Source organism: Rhipicephalus microplus, unplaced genomic scaffold (assembly GCF_043290135.1).
Source record: "Rhipicephalus microplus isolate Deutch F79 unplaced genomic scaffold, USDA_Rmic scaffold_28, whole genome shotgun sequence".
In the NCBI taxonomy this organism is placed as follows: domain Eukaryota; kingdom Metazoa; phylum Arthropoda; class Arachnida; order Ixodida; family Ixodidae; genus Rhipicephalus; species Rhipicephalus microplus.
Window position 1 is genome coordinate 661474 of NW_027464601.1, and position 18494 is coordinate 679967.

The 18494-nt window shown below is 45.1% G+C and overlaps 1 long non-coding RNA gene across 1 annotated transcript in view; it reads left to right on the plus strand.

Annotated features, from left to right (window-relative positions):
• LOC142786673 (uncharacterized) overlaps positions 1–18494 on the plus strand; it is a 188620-nt gene that overhangs the window by 108590 nt on the left and 61536 nt on the right. The window contains exon 2 of the long non-coding RNA XR_012889113.1: positions 17180–17246. This is a non-coding gene — a long non-coding RNA (uncharacterized LOC142786673). The remainder of the gene's footprint in view (positions 1–17179; positions 17247–18494) is intronic.

Sequence of the window (18494 nt, forward strand, 5' to 3'; positions counted from 1 at the left end):
ATATGCTTCGCCTCCTTAAGCCATTCCCCCATGTTGGCCATTAACTTGTAGGCGAATTCCGGGTACGACTCACTTTTCTGTTTTACGGCATCTCAGAACTTTTGCCGGAAGCCTTCAGCCGACAACCTATATTTCTTAAGAAGGTTCGATTTTACTTTACTATATTTGTCGGCCTCTTCTTTCGTCAGGCGCGCGATTACTTCAGATGCCTCCCCCGAAAGTAGGGACAACAAGCGTTGGGGCCATGTCTCCTGGTTAAAACCTTGCCTTTCAAGTTCTCTCAAGGTTGACGAGGAACAGCCCAATGTCCTCCCCTAGCTTGTACGATCTCATTAGGTCCGTCATTTTGAACCTGACCCGCTCTGCTGTGCTGGATGCCTCGCTGTCTCCTGCTCAACTATTAAAGCTAATCTCTAGCTCGAGGCGGTTCATTTCAAGCTCGTGCTTTCGTATCTTATCTGCCTCGGCTTCTGCCGCTTTCCTTTCGGCCTCCGCCGCCTTTCTTTCGGCCTCTGCCGCTTGCCTCTCCTGAATCTCCTCGACACATTCTGACAGCTCGTCATTCTCCGCCCCAATGCGAGAATCGCATCTATCAGCTCTGGCTTTCTTTGAGAGTCCGACACCTCCAGATTCAACTTTCTTGCAAGTAGCAACAACATGGACTTTCGCAGAGATTTCAGATTCATGGCTGCCTCCAGTACCGCTGTCTGTCCCACAAGATTCCTGTCCTGCAACTAATTAACGTTGACGGCAACGACAGCTATAGATTACTGCCTTGCCTCAAGTTTTCCGTTAACTTAGTCTACAAATAAAGCTTCAAAAGCTCTTACACGGAATCCTGCCCTGTCACTGTTAACCTTGACGCCACTGACAGAAAGAGCTTAACCAAGCTATCACACAATTTCTGCCTGACGCAAGTTACCTGTTAACCCAAAGTCCAAGAGAGCCACTCTCTACGAGCTTTTACTTAACACATAGAGTAAATGCCTGGTAAAATTTAACAGAGAAAGCCGGCACTCACCTAGTTCGCAGTCATGCCTCCAGCATCGTGCCTCCCAGAAGTGCCGTTTGGTTCCCTCTGGAAGTCGATGAGCTCGTGTCATCCTTCTCCTGTCGTCCCGTTGTTGGACTTCGGGCTAACTCCATCCAGTGGTCGCTTTCGGGGTTATCGGCATCCCACCGCTGCCACCAGTTGTTGGAACTCCGGGTCCTGTTGGTCTTGTTTTCGGTAGCTGGCCCCGTCGCAGGATCCATCGTCTGACAATTCAGCGAGAAGAGGCGCCCGAACGAACGACAGAGATTTATTTACATGTTGAGAAGCGATCAACTGATCCAAAGAGAGAAAAAAGAGACATACAAAACGTCTTTGGCATTTTAAAGCGCCGCGGTGCCAACACTGGCCGCATTCCACATCGTCAGCCAATGCGGTGGCCCCGGGACCTCGGCCACGCGGAAGGGGAAATACACCTCAAAGCACATGGAGGGGCACAACCTAACACGATGCCCAAATATGGTCACCACGCCCTAATGATGCCCAAACATGGTCATGAACGCACAGCACCAATGCGTTTCACACAGCAGATTCCTGAATTCTCCCGGCGAGGGGGAAGAACCTGAATGGGGAGGTGGGGGTTGACGACACAGTCGGTCAGGAACCAGTTCTCCCCGCAACTCCTCTTGCTTGGTTCCTTAGCGAAAAAACCAGTGCGTTGTCCTTTGTTTTCGCCTGGCTGCAAAGCCGTCTCAGGTGCATGCTATCCCGGGAATGCATCCACGATCTACCAGAGGGGTTCGCAAACCTTCGGAGAATCCCAATGCTGGGGCCAGTCATAACAGTCTCTCAGGTGCAGGCTATCCCTGGATTGGGTTGACGATCTCCCAGAGGGGTTCGCAAACCTTCGGAGAATCCCACCCAATGCTGGGGCCGGTCGTAACAGTCGGCAGACCCCCGTGCCTGGTGAACCTCAGATCACTGCAAGCGCAGTTAGGTCCGAAAGTTCTATGACCATGCCTGCCGAGCAGGCAGCATCCACCACCTCACAAGAGGTGATGTGTACAACTCCCACTCCTCTGGCGCCTCAGACGCCGAAGGATAGGCGCAACTCCTTTAAGCGCGCCAAAAAAGAAAAAATCTCGAATCACGGGCACCCAAAAGGCCCTGTAGCCTAACATAACACTTTGGTGCACACAGCACCACACAACTTTAAAATGACACAAATACTACGGTGGAACGTCAGAGGACTGCTGCGAAACCTCGCCGATATCCAGGATCTTTTAGATGCGGAGCAACTAATAATCGAGGCTTGTAGTGCGGCGCCGTCCGCAAGCTTCCTCCTCCTTCTTCCACCATCTGTGCATCTCTTCCTCCTTTACACATCGCGCGCGCTTCACTCCTCCACCATCTGTGCACCCTTCCTCCTCTACACACCGCGTGCGCTTCTCCTCTTCACGAACATTCGCTAGCTGTATATTGTAGCGCGCATGCGCCGTCACGCTTCGAGAACATCGGCAGCTGACGCGCGCGCATGCGCCGTCGCGCTTCGAGAACATCGGCAGCTGACGCGCGCGCATGCGCCGTTGCGCTTCTCCCCGTTCTCGAACATTCGACAGCTGACAGTGCATGCGCCGTCGCGCTGTATATATACTCAAGGTCGGTGCTCGCTCGCTCAGTTGCCGCTCGTCGGTTGGTTTGTACGGCGCGTCGACGTCTGAGGTCGCAATGATCGACGTCCCTTCGACCAGCGCCGGCCAAAGTGTTGGCGGAGCCGCAACCCACTCACTCTTCACTTTACCGACCAAAAAGCCATCGTGCTCAAAGTTCGTCGCAATAAATAAACACCGCCCTTTCGCATACGTGTCGTACATGTTCCCTCATTTAACACCCCTCCTACAACCACGTTAACCAATTTAGCCAGCGACCCAAGTAAGTCGCAATTTAACACCCCATTTCACAACCACGTTAACCAATTTAGCCATCGACCCAAGTAAGTCGCACTTTAACACCCCTTTAACCAATTATTTGCTCCGCATCTTCCTCAGTGTTCCCCCGAGGGAAGCTGCGGGCAATTTTTTTCACAAACCCACCCCTAAGGTGCTGTGCGTGCAAGAGACACACCTGCAACCTAAACACACCACCTTTTTACTTCATTACGTTACCTTTCGGAAGAACCGGAATGATGCCATTGTGCCATCCGGTGGTGTTGCCATTATAGTCCATCAAAAGATTGCATGCACACACTTACCACTGCAAACAACCTTCGAGGCGGTGGCTGTTCGAGCAGTTCTTTTGAATAAGCTCAATCGTCTCCATCTGCTCTCTTTACATACCTCTACAACACCGTCTTGAAACGCATGAATTCGAGTCCCTCATAGACGAACTTCAAGAGATCTATATTCTACTTGCAGATTTCAATGCACATAGCAATCTATGGGATGACTCTCGCTGCGATGCTCGAGGTCGCCTTATGGAACAGTTACATTTTTCTTCCGTTACGTGCCTGCTGAATCGAAAAGAGCCAACATATTACAACATCGCTAACAATAGTTACTCAGCAATAGACCTCAGCATAACATCCCCATCACTCCTGCATCTACTTAATTAGGAAGTCATTAATAATCTATATGGTAGTGACCGTTTTGCTATCGTTATCAGCACATCAATAACAAATACATGTCCTGCTCAAGTTCCCAAATGGCTCACCAACAAAGCCGATTGGAAAAAAATTCTTCAAATAACTCTATTACCTTGCACGGACATGGTGGCATTGCGCATAGAGGATGCTGTGTGCTATTTACAGCTTTCTTGGTTGATGCAGAAACAAAATGTATTTCCAAAGATGTGGACCGTCAAGAAAACGACGAGTTCCATGGTGAAATAATGAGTGCCGTGATGTTCGAAAAAAATAAAATAAGGCATGGAAGTTGCTTAGAGACTCGCCCACAGACGAGAATCTCGTAAACTTTAAGAATGTTAAGTCGCAAGCAAGGAGGACGCGCCGACAGGCGAGAAGGGAAAGTTACACAGATGAGTCGAGATGAGACACATACACAGATGAGTCGAAAGTCTGGAACATGGTTGGTAAGCTGGCAGGACGAAAAGCCCGTTCACTTCCCCTAATGAACCCACAAGGGGAGAGTATGGAAGACCAGGCAAACACTCGCGGAGTTCTGTTCGAACAGGTCTTCAGCTGATCAGTCTATAGTTAAGCGTTCGGAAGATACAAAACCACAATAGAAAAACAGAGATTAGAGCGCAAACCCACAACACATCAGGAATACATTGAACATTTCTGTTTGGCAGAACTACAACCTCACTTACCTGATGCAATAAATCTATCCCAGGCCCGGACCGCGCAGAATATGCAATGTTAAAACACCTGCCCACTAAAACTCAAAAAACTCTTTTCTCTTTGTATAATGCGATAAGGTCTTCCGGCGAGCTACCCTCAGCCTGTAAGAAAGCTATCGTTCTCCCAATTCTAAAGCAAGGCAAGGTCCCGACCCAGTTTCCAGCTACAGGCCAATAGCATTAATCAGCTGTCTTTGGAAGGTCTTTAAAAAACGATTAACAGGCGCCTGATGCACTTCCTTGAAATAATGACCTACTTGACCCAAACCATTTGGGTTTCAAGAGGCTCGGTACACCATTGACCGCCTTGTCCGCATCGAGGCACAAATTCGTGATGCTTTTGTTGATAAGCAATTTTCCATTTCAGTTTTCTTCGATATGGAAAAGGCATATGACACTACATGGCGCTTTGGCATACTGCGAGACCTGTCACTTTTTGGTGTGAGAGGCAGAATACTGTCAATCATCGAAAGCTACTTGTCCAACCGAACATTTCATGTCCGAGTTGGCACTCTCTTAATTCGAATATTTGTTCAATAAACAGGAGTGCCACAAGGAGGTGTATAGAGCTGCACACTTTTCATAGTTAAAATGAATGCCTTGCACCTGTCTCTCCCTCGTAATATTTTTTATTGCATATATGTCGATGATGTACAGATTCGTTTCAAATCATGCAACATCTCAGTGTGCCAACGTCAGGTTCAACTCGGGTTGAACAAGAAATCTCAATGGGCAGATGAGAATGGTTTTATACTCAACGCGCAAAAGAGCACTTGTGTCTTGTTCAGCCAAAGAGGCGCCTCCAGCCTGACCCCGGCATTGACCTCAATGGTCCACCTCGTCCAGTGATAACCGAGCGGACTTTTCTTGGTCTCATATTAGACACTGAACTAACCTTCATGTCACACATCAAGTGTTTAATGGACAGGTGCTTAAAAACAATAATCATTTTGAAAGTGTTCTAACTCACTACATGGGGTAGTGACACGAAATGTCTAATAGATTTATACAAAAGCCTCGTACGCACATGCCTAGATTACGGTGCTATAATCTATCAGTCGGCAACACCATCAGCCTTCAAGATTCTCGACCCTGTCCACCATCTAGGCATTCACCTCTCTAGGGGTGCTTTCTGAACTAGCCCTGTGGAGAGCCTGTACGTGGACTCGAATGAATGGTCGCTCCACCTACAAAGATAATTCCTGTCCTTTTTGTACTTTTTGAAGGTGAAGGCAGACAAGAAACGCCCTTAACAACTCACAATTATAATTTGTCTTGTTCTGGCTTGTCCGAGAACCGTCCTTCGTTTAGGCAGCCCTACACGCTCCGTGTAAGGGGCCTGGCCAAAGAAACTCGTGTGCCTCTTCTTGGACACAGTTTGATGGCTCCTGCAACATAGATGCTACCGTGGCAGTGGCAGCTTATAGACTGTGACATCTCTTTTGTTGAAGTCACAAAACACGCACCACTTGCACACATACATACGACTTCCTAGAACTACAAAATAAACACACATGGCCGAAGTTCTTTACCGATGCCTCAAAGTCCAACACTTCTGTATCATATGCAGCGGTAGGCCAATTCTTTTCCGAGGCCAGCTTTCTTCATCCTTATGCAAGCATTTTCACAGAAGAAGCTTACGCAATACGTACTGGCGGTTGTAAAACACATCAAAGAGCTAAAATTACAAAAGGCAGTGATATACACAGACTCCCTAAGCGTGGTCAGAGCCCTGAAAACTCCTAAAGGGCACAAGAACCCTAGGCTGGTGTCACTTTACTCACTTCTGTGCACACTGTACAAATCAAAACAGCATGTCGTTGTCTGCTGGGTTCCAGGGCACCGTGCGATACAAGGGAACCTTTTGGCCGACAAGCTGGCTGCTTCCACCAACGACAGTACTTCCAATGCGCCAATACCGATGCCTGCACTTGACTTAAAATTTTTTAAAACGAAAGCTCAGGGGGTATTGGCAGAGCACGTGGTATAAACACACAGATAATAAACTCCAGGCTATTAAGCCGCAACTATAGTTATTGGCCGCCACTATCAAAACCACGACACGCATAACTGACACTAACAAGGCTTAGAACAGGACATACACACTCCACACACTCATAACTCGTATCTACTGGCAATCCACCATATTGTGACAGATGTAGAGAACCACTTACGGCTTTCCACATTCTCGTCCTTTGCAATGAGCTAAATGCTCTAAGAAAACTGCACTTTTTTTCTGCCCTACCGGCGGCAGCTCCCACTACATCCAGTGATGCTGATTGGTAGGGATCCGCTTTTTAAACTGCAATCACGATTCACGTTTTTAAAAGGAGTTCACAGCTTTCACCCCTTATTTCGAGGTTCTCCGTAGCACGACCTCTGTACCGTGGTTGTGGCTGTGGTGACTACATCTCTATCGTGGTTTTATTATCATGTCATTTTTCCATTCACTTTCAGTGCACATATCTGAGGCCACTATTATGATTTTATTACTGCCATGTTTTTTATCCGCATTAGCGCGAAGACATTTGGCCATTTAAAGCCACGCATCATATCATTGTTCACATATCGTCTTTCGTAATGGCGCTTTTTGGCCATAAATTGGCCCTTTCGCCATTAAAAACCACTCATCATAATCATCATGACTACATGCGATAGTCAAGGTGCCAATTTACACGTGACGCGGTGCGCGTGCTCGTTGTTGTTCATTTCGTTGCGTCACGCAGGCGTTGCCTCGCCATGCGCAGGTCCTGACATATACTCGCAGGCGCGCGCCGCGCTGCGTTGCTTTGACGCATGCGCGTTTCAGCACATCCGGCATGCCTCCGTCGCGAAAAAAAAAATAACGGAGAGCAGTGTTGTCTGGTTAACGCATCAGAGCGAAATGTTGCATGTCGGATTTCGCGCCAGTTGCCGTCGGGCCGCGCCGACAGACGCAGGTCGCGCCTGGCGTCACACTGCAGAGTGCTCGCGTTTTGCTACCTTAGCATCGCTTTGCCCAGCATGCGGGAGCCTCAACGTTACATTAGAGTATATTGTACCCTTCATGATGCGCTCGCACCCGTTTTGCTAGCTCCACATATACTAAATTTTGTGTTACATGACGTCAATGGATGCTGACATATATGACTAGTGCAAACATGACAGTCTAGACACGCGTGTCATGAAAGAACAAGACAACTTTCCACCCTCATTGAGTGCTAACAGCCCTTTTGCTAGCTCCACATTTACTAAATTTGGTATCACGTGACGTGAACAAATGACGAAGGTAAACTACACATTCAAACATGATAATGATGACACGGAAGTCATGTGCGGCCTCATTTACCTGCACCTCGTAGCGTTGTGCTAATGCTAAAGTGACGTATCAACCTTTTTATATTCGTGCTTCGTATATCGTCGATTCCTACTGTACGTGAAATCCGCCAATTTTCCTTCACATTCAGCTGTGTGTGTAGCTCTCAGCGTCGTCACAGTTTGTTGACGCGATAAGAAAGGCATGTACCGCTGTTACGATGGCAACACATTACTGTATATACGCGCACGATTGTACTGCAGTTGAAACATGACGCTCGGCTTTGCGCGTCTATTTTACACCAGTGTGTGGTAACAAGAGTGTTGTGATCATTGATGAGATTGCATTTAAAATACTGCATTTAAAAAGGTGGCTGAGGTTGTAAGTCGCCCTTCTAAAGGCTCGCTGGTCCGAAAACATAACTTCTATAGCCTCATGTCTTGTGCATATTTATGTACCAGAAGATAATCTAGCTTACGGTGTATACAAACTACAGGCGTTCTCAATTCCTATTTTTATTTGAGTTATGTCACGCGCTTGAACTTCCTCTATAAAACTTCGTTGTTCCTGCCTAATTGAAAATGCATTGATAGAGAATTGCGCCTTCAGTGATGTTGATGATCAAATTTTTAGAAATACGTGATTGTAATGCAGTTTGAAGTTTCTCATATTTTTCTGTGGTCTTTAAAAAAAGTTGTCAACGTTTGTTGATCATTGGCTCTGGTGCTTTCGCACATTATTATGCCCCTTTGTGATGACTGTTTTAGCTTTATTTAGATTCCGGTTTGTTGTTTTTACTCATTTTTAGCTGGACGAAAGTGAAAATGTATGTCTTTTTCGAGTTTTGTACGTTTGCGTACAACAGTTATCTAGGTTGTTGTTCAGGGTGTTCAATGAAACAAGACGACCTTTCAACTTTGCAACAGCTTTTGTTTCGTTTGTGGTAGCTGGCTACGCAAACAAATTCGTCGCATGCACGTTTGAAATGCAAGCAATAAACCGCTCTCGCCCGTAACTTTTAGAAAAATTAAATAGAACAATCGACGTAAGAAACAAACTGGCGGTCTAATACAGGAGCGTTGGCAAAGATATCAAAAAATAATAAAAACTGATTTGAAAAAAAGGGAAAATATGGTCAGTATAATGCACAATGCGTGGTTAGTAGGGCATATATCTGTTCTTTTTTCTACCGTTCGCCATTTGTGGCACCACCGGTACTGCTCGAAGCAGCAGTGCACGAGGCGGATAGCAATACACAACTTTGCCGTAAAAAATGACTTTTCACAAATCGAAAGTTGCCGGGTCACGTGTCCAAACCTCTCTTGTTCGCCATGTAATACATCACAACTGAAGACAGAACTAGAAACAGCTACATAGTCGAAGTTGAGACATCTTCGTTCCTACAATCCACAGCATGTATTACACCATTTTTTTACTAACCAACAGCATGGCACCAAACCACTCGGAACGAAAGCACACAGAAAGAGTGTGCCGAAGTTAGAAACATAGGCCTCATGAACAACATTGACGAGTTTACTGCATCTTTACAACGAAGTTGTTCACGGTATTACAAGTTCAATATAGAGCCTATCGCACGCAGCAACCTTCTGTGAGCATTTATGCAGTCGCTTAGGTCACACTTTAAAAAGCAGCGAGTGCGCTTACTTTGCATTGTAGTTTCACAGGTTTATTTTTTCCACGGCCTTTCATGTACACTTTCATACGATAGTCACGCGCTACAATTCAAAATAATGTCATGTACACCGGTGGCATAAAGTTATTAGCTGCGACTTTTGTGTAGAAACAATCGCGAATAAGTCCAGGGAATGCCGCTTCCGTAAGAAATGCTTCTGAAGAGTGCCACTGCACCCTGATGCATTAGGCAACAACCGAGTCATGTGATTTCGTGGCTAATTTGCAAAACATTGTGATAATATCATATTGGTCCTTGTGGCAAACATCTTTTACGATTAGTTCTTGTTTCGCACAAGTCAAAAATAGCGGCTTGAAAAGTCTTACGCGGCCGTTTGAACAGCGTTTTTTAAAGAAGTGGATGTTCTACAGTGCTTTTTCAGAGCCACTGACTTAAACTGATAAAATTATATTATCAATATTTTTGTTAATAAAGCCAGACAGCTACATGAGTCCTGCGTCTTCTTAGGAATTCACGGTACACGTACAGAATTATAAAGAAAAGAAAAATGAAACGCATTGCCGAATTCCCACCGGTCACCTTGATAACTATAGTAGCGTTTCGCGCATCATTTCTCACCTATATGGCACTTTCATTTCGTCTCCTCAATCTTTCTTTGTCTAAGTTTTTCCAGATAGAAAACTAAATATGAGAGGATCTTTTTTTTGGGGGGGGGGGAAGGGGAGGCAGAAGGGGGTTTGGTTTATGGCGAATATACCAGGCGTATGTAATCAAACGTGAAATTCAAGAAGAGTCGGTATTCCTTACAGTCACCACACCATTCACACCGACGGACGAATATTGTGCTACCCACTTGCAGCTTTCACGTCTCTATTTCATAGTTATTGTTAGTCGAAACGCTATCTAGGTTTACTAGATGACCTACTACGTGTCGATGGCAAGGAGGACATTATGAACGAATGAGTGGTAGATTTAGGGCTATAATTTATTACGAATACTTTTATTATTAGGTCTGGGCCCCGTGCGCCAGTGATAGCGGCTTGCGCTTTGCTCTCTGTGTTCCCTAACTGCATCAGCCCGTTATGTTACGCACAAAGCCGTAGTTTGAATATCTTCGTTTTAAGTTAGCGGATCGCATTCTCAATTTGTTCCTGCGTAGCTTAGTAATCTGTAACTGCAAGCATTTTAGCTGCACTGTATCTAATGATGTTAAAATGACGTCACTAAAAAAACTAAACGTTATGTATCTTCTACGCTGGCCTCGCCGTGGTTGTCTAGTGCCTAAGTTACTCGGCTGCTGACCCGCAGGTTGCGGGATCAAATCTCGGCTGCAACGGCCGCATTTCTGATGGACGCGGAAATGTTGTAGGCCCACGTGCTCAGATTCGGGTGCACGTTAAGAACCCCAAGATGTCGAAATTTCCGGAGCCCTTCACTACAGCGTCTGTCATAATCTTATGGTGGTTTTGGGACGGTAAACCCCACATATCAATCAATCATCTATGCCGCGTGTTTCAAAAATTGTCTCGAAGATCTCAAAAAGAAAAGAAGTCTGGTACTTGTTCTGTGTCTCCAAAATTACTTTTAGTTGGGCGCATCTTAGAACGCCGGAAAATACAATTTTAAACAAAAATAAAGAAACATGAGTTAGTTTACTTTGTATTTAGAGCAGTAAAGCGGTTGTGCCAAATAGGAGAACTGAAGTATAGAACGAACCCTTGGTATCTTAAAAACATTGTACATTCGCGTTAAGTAGCTATGTAGGCTTGAATAAATTCCCAACGTCGGAAGAGAACTCGAAACTCAGATGGGCGCAACGATCAGACGACCAAAATGATGTCACTGTTCAAAGAAACCCCCGAGTACAGATATCTACTTTTTTCAGTAGTCATCAATCTATGTGTCTCGTGCGTGCTATAATTGCAAAGACAGCCCAAACACCCGCGAAAAGAAGTCAATTGATATTTGATACGACGAAGCTAACTCATACAGAGCGTCTCAGAAGAATATGGCCGTTTCACTCTTCCATGTTTTGAATTCATGGTTGAATTTTGGTAAATACTACTTCACAAATATTTCTAAACACCACCTTTTCAAAATCTCAGACATGAAATGTTTCTTGCTTAGAACTTCAATTGTGCTTTTGTACATGGATGGCAAACATGAATATTAAATATATATATATATATATAGTCTTTTTCAATAGCTTTCCCAAATGATGTCTTCAGTTATCGTAAGGTCCCTTAGGGCACCGAAGAAGCAATTCTCAAGAGATCCAGCAAGCATCCTATTACGCGGACATAGAAAAGTTAAGGCACAAATTTTTCAACTATCAAGTAGATTCTGAACCACTGCTGTAATGGCGGTACATGACAGAAACACAGCCGTGTAACTTATCGAGTTGGCTTACGTTGAAACATTAGACGTGAAGCTGGGAATTAGGCATGAGCATCTCCTACAATTGACGCAACATCGAAGAAAAAGCTTCACTTGATGGTAAGCAAAAATTATCAGGCCCCGCCGTGGTGATCTAGTGGATAAGGTACTTGACTGCTGACCCATAGGTCGTGGGATCGAATCCCGGCTGTGGCGACCGCATTTCCGGTGGAGGCGGAAATGTTGTAGGCCCGTGTACTCAGATTGGGGTGCACGTTAAAGTACCCCAGGTAGTTGAAATTTCTTGAGCCCTCCACTATGGCGTCTCTCATAACCAGATCGTGGTTTTGGGACGTTAAACCCCACAACTCAATCAAGGTAAAATTATCATATTCAATAAGTGACAATCGTGATGAACTTCTACTTCAGACGTTTTTTTCTAGTTGCAGTCAAACTAGCATCTGTGCAATTAAAAAAAGCTTTAGAAAATTTTTTCCAAAAACAACGCCAGGCCTGCGCGGAAGACACAGCACAGTCACAGCGAAAGCAAGAAAGAGCGGCCTTTCGCAGCCTTTTCTGAACACTCATTCGGTAACTGCTTCAAGAACATTTGTTTGATACCCACTATGACAGTATTAATGAAACTTTTAATGTAGTAGGCGGCATTCGCTCTGATAGTTTTCGTCATATTCCTAAGAAGCGTGGCATCCGCTAAACACTTGCAACACTCTTTTTTTTAATTTCGTAAAATGTGGTTACGGAAATCAGCGGTGGCGTACAACCACGCGTGACCCGACTTCTGGTCTCATAACAGCTTTCACTGTAAAAAACCTTCTTTCATTGAACACTTATTTTTATTTAGGATAGAGTAATTGAGGCTCTTTCATTTGAACCTTGTTCCTCAGACGACCATAAACGATTCAGAATAGGCGTCAATTTACTAACTTAGGGTTACGCTTTGCTACTTTTAATGATAACAAAGGCAAACCTCAAAGCATTCTCCCGCAACAATGTACGTCCCCTTTTTTTCTGATGCAAGTGGACCGGCAGCTACATAATTCCTGAATTCGAAGCGAACCGATTTTTACAGCGAAAGCAGTTATGAGATCAGAACTCGAGTCTCGCATAGCGCCTTAGTTGTCCGCCGCCGCCACAGGTGTTTGTAACCACACCGCGCCAAATTAGAAAAAAAAGGCCTATAGTCCTAAAGAAATAGAGTGACGTTCCCTTCATTTAAAGAGAAACGGCGATGTCTCTAATGTTCGCTTTAAATAGAGAAACGTTGCTCTCTTTTTTAACTAAGAAACTGTTTCTCACCATTAGAGTGAAGATGGCTGACCCCGGGTTGGCGAAGTGAATAGACCTAACAAATGCATCACTTCTCGAATGATAAGGAGTACACAGCACTGGCAATTACAAAAAATGGTTACGCTGTGATTGATGTAGAACGAAATAATTATAAAAACAAGCAGACAAACCTGTGGTGATGAAAACATCGCGAAACAGAACGGTGGAGCTAGTAGGTTTCGTTGGCCCAGCGAGACTACGTTCACTTTGAAAGACTCGGATACTACGGAGTTCTCGCCCGGTGAATGCCTGCTAGGCTGGCAGTATTTATTTTTCGCGACGTTATCACGAGTGTAGCGACGTTATCAACGCGCTTACGTTGTTGACACACCCACACGGCTCCCTAGCAAATAGCTGGCGAGTCAGCCCATTCATTGATTACTCACTGATTCCGGTCACCTAATACATGCCGATGTAATCCATATAGCTACACATGCACATAAAGACACATGGTACATATACATACTATAAAGGCAACTCAACGAACAAGAGTCCAATAAAGAATTGGCCACAGTGGCACACACTTCGACATGTTTAGTCGCACGCCACTACAAAACGCGCAAGCTTATATAGCTATGAATTTCGACTGAACATAGTGGCATAAGTGACAAACAAGCATTGGTCAACTTTTTATGTTTCGTGGCCGTACCACAATATGCGCACGCATGAATATATTATATAACTGATTCATAGACAATCGGAAGTTGATCAACGGTCGCATTATGATGAACGGAATATTTACTAGTGCTTATCAGGTTTTCGCGAAAACTATGATCCCGAGCCTGGCATACAATGCCAACGGCATTCCGAACGCTGCACCATCTCTCGACCACTGCCACAGTTATTTTTTTTTCTTGGAGCCTCCGACAACGCAAAAATTGCTACGTGCTAGCCATTTCGGAGGTCACGTTTTTTTTTATTCTTCCACTTGTTACTCAAAGAAGTCGCAGCATGCAGGCCAGACTTTTTCTCCATCGTGGTAGGTAGTCTGTGGTCGCGTCGATCTCGTTTACTTGTTTCGTGGTAACGCTCGCTTATATTCAATTTACGTGCTTACCTCAAGTGTGACTGTTGGCCATGAATACAGTCCACAGCTAGCCTCATATGACAATGTTTTTTTATGTGGTAACGACCGTCTCAGTGGTGTATACGTAGGTTACCACGCGGGTCGTGCGAGAAAAAAAAAATTGGTTCCGAATCTGCACGTTACACCGCAAATGTAGTCGAAATACGATAGTCGTGCGTCTGGAGAAAGTGAACAAAACGATTCTTTGATAATCTGCGCAAGAAAATCGGTGAATGGTATTCTGGAGGCACTGCGTTAGAGTGCCTCGAGCGTGCAGCGGAGACGAACAAGCGCATCGAGGCACGTTAGAAACAAGCCCCTTGTGGCAGTTATCTTCGAAAACAAAGGCGTGCAGCTTGCGGAGAAAGATGCGCGCCAGACTCGGAAGTGATAAGGTGTAGAACGCAAAGTGACGGGCAGGTGCCACCACCGTGACGTCGTAGCAAAGCGTTGGAAACAACTTTTTGAGCATCGCGTTGCACTGTCAGCGCAGCGGAATAAACGCTTCATTGCTTAGAGTTATTTGTTGTGCCTATTCCTGTATAAAGGCAGACATATAAAACTTCGTCGTGTTGTTATGGGGCCTCAGATATGCACAATAACTGCCTTTTAATTGACAATCGCACAACTATGAACGCTAAACCTTGAGCAGTATTGGTGGGCGCTGCGAATGGTGTTGGCCGTTTGATGCTGTTTGAGGTATCGTATGGACGGACAAACAGACAAATGTACAGACAGACAGACCTAAGTTTTTTATTGAAGGTCCCCAAGAAAGACTGTCGTCTTTAATAAGAGATGACCTCGCACCTGACGGTGTGATTTGGTGAGCGATGGTAGTGGCTGTTGGCGTCGTGGAAGCTCGATTACTTGAGTGGAGGAACTAGCGCTACAGTGCGCGAATTTACTATAACATCATAGCAAGGTGTGCATACATAATTTTTTGCTTCATATGTGTCTCGTGATTCGCCTCACGCGTCAACTTGAGGTCATTGTGCATGCCACATTTGTGGTGTGAGAGCTGCAGCTGTAGTGGTTACTATTACTCTGGATTTGCAATATTCTTTTCACAAAGGTGAGTAAAAGGGTTGGTACTTACCTGCTGTGCACAGCTGTTACCAGAACTACATTTTGTACTGAGTTTCACACGAAAAGGAACTATCATGTGGAAGAGAAAGGCATACCACACGTGTGCATATTTCCGTCCTAACGCTCAGTTTTGGCAGTGGCAATTCAAAACGCATGCCATTGAGAATTTCGTTTAATTGACATAAGTCATTGGTTTACTTTTCAGAAGAGTGTAGTTATGATAACGTTTAAAACTTTTCTGATAATTATAACCCAGCCTTGTATATAAACGTTCGGTGAAACTTGTAGCCCGTTTCCCTTTGTGCTTTCACCTGCCGTGGTAGCATAGCCTCAGTGGGTGTCGTGTGACTATGCTAGAGGGCGCAAGTTCGACTCCCAGCCACGGCGACCATATTTGGATGGGGTAAAAGTGCAAAGAACACCCATTTTTTGGGGATTCACAGCAAGATGCTTCAGTGGGTCGAAATTCATCCGCAAACTAACACGACGGCATCCCTGAGAACCATACTGCGGTAGCAGCAGGTATAACTCCAGCAATTGTATATGATCGTGCTTTCACGCATGGACTGTGCAGTGGTATCACGTTTCCTGGAATAATGAAAAATTAACTGTGGTGCTTTTTATGCGTCTCATTGAATTGATGAGTGCTATTGGTGTCGTTCGAATCTCAGAACGCGTATAGTTACCAAGTTTGTCGACACCAGAAAAATGCAATATTTGTGTACAGTCTAAAGTAATCGATAAAGCAAGAGTGTTTAAGGAAGCAGAGCTCCTTGTGTTAGTGACTAATTGGTAGTATGAAACAACACAAGACACACTCAGATGTGTGGAAAGCATCGTTCGATTGCCTGGCAACAAAAAAGAAGGCTTTGCTCTACACCAATAAAACAAAAGAATTAACGTCACATCTGCATTGCTTGAATCAATCGCACGTAAAATAATAGCACGCGATTGGCCATGGCCAGCTAGGCTCGGCGTGCACATGCGCGTGCGCCAGACCTCTGTGGTTGTGGAGAAACTTGAACACTGTAGGAGAAACTTTGCTCCTTTGCTCCTTGCCGCGAAAGGGCACGACGGGTAAGGCACCCGAAAGTCACTGCGCCGAAGCGGATATGGAGCCCGTTTCTGCACTCTCCCTATCCTATTTTTAGAGTGTTTAGTACCAATGGCACAGTAACGCTTGAACTCTGGTCCGCTGTGCGCTAGCTAAGTAATCTACCGGACAGACATGCCGGTGCTTGGGACTTGTTGGCGAACTTGCCTTAGGCAGGCTTGATGTAGGCAAGACAATCGCGGTAATACGACTTATAAAGCGTTTAAAACAGCGAAAGGACAAACAGTCGTCGCACAATGCGAATAGTGTAACGAGTGGGTCGTGCAATCAACTGTCCCGCATGCCCGCTTTAGGCATAGTTTTTCATCGTCTTAGCCACTGCATGAACAAGTGACACAAAATTCCTCACCAAAAGTTTAGCGGACTCCACGCTTCCCAGAAGTATTAGGAAAAATAGCATAGCGAATGCCGGCCTGCTACCCAGAAATATATATCAATTATGCCGTAGTGGGCTACAAGAAAGTGTGCTTCCAGCAGTTACCCAATCAGATCTTCTTGGTGACAAGACAAGTGTTTGGAAAAGGCTCTGAAAGGCCACTTTTCTAGTTTTCACTGTGACGGTGCTGTGCCTTCCACGCAGGCCAGGCGTTTTTTTTTCAGTCTTATTTTTAGTTCACCATGACATTTTTAAGGAACAAAGGCCAGAGGTCAGGATTCAACGACAGTTAGTAGCTGTCATTGTAACTATTATAATGCAAGGCTTCTACTTCAAGTGCTTAAAGCGCTGTAAAGCTTGGAAACTATAATTACCTCTGTAACTGAGAAGCGCGAAGTGCAGCAACAACTGGCCGCTGCCATTTTTACAAGTGACAAGGTGCCACTAAAATATTAAGCCAATAATGTATATTGAGGACTGTTCTAACTGGTGGCTTCTTTTTTCTGATTCTTTGTAGAAAGGAGTGCGTTGCAACGTCCTCTTTTAATCCGAGTTCAGCAAGCCACACCAATTGTCATGCCCACGTAAGGTTTTGCAAAACACTTCTTATGAGAACTGTCATCATAGTCCATTTTGTTACACTCAGCTGCAGAATAAATTATTCTTGCACAGATTACAAAACTATTTTGTATTGACTGCAAAATTATTTCAGCTGGTTCCCCAGATTTCGTTTGTCGCCAGCTTCCACTACGCTTCCATTACATAGGCAAGCCTGCTGTAACGCTATTATTACCAGTTTTGTGCTGGTTTTGTACCAGTTTTGTGCTGGTGAGACGCTGGTTCAGCACGGAGCACGAGGACTCTGCATCGCCAGGCGGGACCCGTTCCAGTTCCCGATCGAGGTATCGATCTACATCCCGATCCAGGTCCGGCTCTCAAGATTGCTCCAACTCTAGGAATGGTGACCACAAGCAGGCCCAAGCAAAGCAACAACAGCACAAGGGCAAGAAGGCGCAGAAAAAGAAAGCAAAGAACCAGGTGAGCTGGGCAGCAAAATCCTCCCTACACTCACACCAAACACCACAACTCACGCGCTTAGAACGCGAATTACAGATAACGCGGGTGTGAATATCTGACCTAGAATGCGAATATGGGGAACTAAAAAAACAACAAACGCAGCACCCGCAACAAAGTTCTATACCCGCCCAGAGTGGCCAGAAATCGCAGACGCAACCGAATGCAGGAGGCGACTCAATGATTACGTCGTCGATGCTGAAGTAAACATTAAAGGACGTTATGCCGACAGTTATAGAGCAAGTAATAATAAAGGTAGATAAAAAGCTCGAGATTCTGAACAAGAAAATCCAGGCACAACACATTGAATACACGAAAGTCTTTCGAAAGCATGCCACAGGCATGCTTTTGAAAAAGAGAAAAATTGAAAAAGAGAAAAAGAGAAAAAGAGAAAAAGTTGAGAAATCAGAGAAAAGCTGAGAAAATTCACAACAGGCTCGGATTGTCGGTCATGAACCAGGAGACGCATAATGGCTAAATATCTGCGCAACGGCCAGAAAAGTGTGAAATGTGGCAGTGAAACTGCCGTGTTTTTCGGCGGAAAAGAGGGCAACTATTGCAGCTGGTGGCGTCGCAACAAAAGCCACCTGCTGTCATAGCAGTCCCGGAAGGCAGAACACAACCAACATCACGGGGCAACGAAACTTTCAGTACTGGGAACCCATAATGGAAAGTTGCTACAGTAGTAGATAACTCAATTACAGCAATATGTCATCAGCCCATAGAAGAGGTGGATATCCCGCATATTATAGGAGAAA